Here is a 1,881-nt window from a genome sequence, read left to right on the forward strand (position 1 = left end):
AGATGGCCGCTCTTCCCCTTCCCCAGCCCGGGGAATAAACTTTTTAATTTTCGTGGCACCCCGAAAAACCGAATTAGCGTGATTACTTCATGCGGATACCCCACCCGAGTGTGCCGGTGCAAATTTGAACCCCGTCAATGTTTTACTTTGGCGGTAATCGACGATTTTTTGTCAAATTATGACGTCACTTTTGCACAAAAAAGTTGTAATTCGCAAGGTTTTGCGAATTTTGCATGACTCCACACAGGAAAGTTGTTCAGGATGCTCAACTTGGTCGATTTGCACCGTCAAAACGCGATTTCCAGAGTTGACTATTAGAAAAACAAGATGGCCGCTCTTCCCTTTCCCCAGCCCGGGGAATAAACTTTTTAATTTTCGTGGCACCCCGAAAAACCGAATAAGCGTGATTACTTCTTGCGGATACCCCACCCGAGTGTGCCGGTGCAAATTTGAACCCCGTCAATGTTTTACTTTGGCGGTAATGGACGATTTTTGGTCAAATTATGACGTCACTTTTGCACCAAAAAGTTGTAATTCCCAAGGTTTTGCGAATTTTGCATGACTCCACACAGGAAAGTTGTTCAGGATGCTCAACTTGATCGATTTGCACCGTCAAAACGCGATTTCCTGAGTTGACTATTAGAAAAACAAGATGGCCGCTCTTCCCTTTTCCCTGCCCGGGGAATAAACTTTTTAATTTTCGTGGCACCCCGAAAAACCGAATTAGCGTAAATTTCTTCTTGCGGATACCCCACCCGAGTGTGCCGGTGCAAATTTGAACCCCGTCAATGTTTTACTCTGGCGGTAATCGACGATTTTTTGTCAATATATGACGTCACTTTTGTACCAAAAAGTTGTAATTCCCTAGGTTTTGCGAATTTTGCATGACTCCACACAGGAAAGTTGTTCAGGATGCTCAACTTGGTCGATTTGCACCGTCAAAACGCGATTTCCAGAGTTGACTATTAGAAAAACAAGATGGCCGCTCTTCCCTTTCCCCAGCCCGGGGAATAAACTTTTTAATTTTCGTGGCACCCCGAAAAACCGAATTAGCGTGATTACTTCTTGCGGATACCCCACCCGAGTGTGCCGGTGCAAATTTGAACCCCGTCAATGTTTTACTTTGGCGGTAATCGACGATTTTTTGTCAAATTATGACGTCACTTTTGCACCAAAAAGTTGTAATTCCCAAGGTTTTGCGAATTTTGCATGACTCCACACAGGAAAGTTGTTCAGGATGCTCAACTTGATCGATTTGCACCGTCAAAACGCGATTTCCTGAATTGACTTTTAGAAAACAAGATGGCCGCTCTTCCCGTTTCCCTGCCCGGGAAAAAAAACTTTTTAATTTTCGTGGCACCCCGAAAAACCGAATTAGCGTGATTACTTCTTGCGGATACCCCACCCGAGTGTGCCGGTGCAAATTTGAACCCCGTCAATGTTTTACTTTGGCGGTAATCGACGATTTTTGGTCAAATTATGACGTCACTTTTGCACCAAAAAGTTGTAATTCCCAAGGTTTTGCGAATTTTGCATGACTCCACACAGGAAAGTTGTTCAGGATGCTCAACTTGATCGATTTGCACCGTCAAAACGCGATTTTCCTGAGTTGACTATTAGAAAAACAAGATGGCCGCTCTTCCCTTTTCCCTGCCCGGGGAATAAACTTTTTAATTTTCGTGGCACCCCGAAAAACCGAATTAGCGTAAATTTCTTCTTGCGGATACCCCACCCGAGTGTGCCGGTGCAAATTTGAACCCCGTCAATGTTTTACTTTGGCGGTAATCGACGATTTTTGGTCAATATATGACGTCACTTTTGCACAAAAAAGTTGTAATTCGCAAGGTTTTCCGAATTTTGGATGACTCCACACAGGAAAGT

The sequence above is a fragment of the Asterias amurensis genome, chromosome 14 (assembly GCF_032118995.1).
Source record: "Asterias amurensis chromosome 14, ASM3211899v1".
Taxonomy (NCBI): domain Eukaryota; kingdom Metazoa; phylum Echinodermata; class Asteroidea; order Forcipulatida; family Asteriidae; genus Asterias; species Asterias amurensis.